This window comes from Eimeria mitis, genomic scaffold (genome assembly GCF_000499745.2).
Source record: "Eimeria mitis Houghton genomic scaffold, Emh_scaff2928, whole genome shotgun sequence".
NCBI classification, from domain to species: Eukaryota; Apicomplexa; class Conoidasida; order Eucoccidiorida; family Eimeriidae; genus Eimeria; species Eimeria mitis.
In genome coordinates, this window is record NW_013571269.1 from 5,494 (window position 1) to 5,811 (window position 318).

The 318-nt window shown below is 56.0% G+C and overlaps 1 protein-coding gene across 1 annotated transcript in view; it reads left to right on the forward strand.

Moving 5' to 3' along the window:
- EMH_0060380 (zinc finger (CCCH type) protein, putative) overlaps positions 1-318 on the forward strand; it is a gene marked incomplete at both ends in the record, with an annotated part of 3,983 nt that overhangs the window by 2,917 nt on the left and 748 nt on the right. The gene's annotated exons all lie outside the window — the stretch shown is intronic.

The window sequence follows — 318 nt, forward strand, 5'->3', positions numbered from 1 at the left end:
CAAGAGCAGGATCAGCAGCAATAAGAGCAGAACCAGAAGAAACACCTTGTATCAATCTAAACTCTGTCTATCTTCTTGCTGCTGATGCGCAGCAGCAGCAGCAGCTGCTGCTGCGGCTCCTCAGCAGCAGAGCAGCAGCAAAAGTGCTGTTGCTGTGTGGCTCTGCTTATGCTGCTGCAACGCTGCAGCAGCAGCTGCAGCAGCAGACAAGCTTGCTGCAGCACTACTCTCTCTTCTGCTGCAGCAGCAGCGACAACACCACCACCACCAACACCAGCAGCAGCAGCAGCAGCAGCAGCAGCAGCAGCAGCAGCAGCA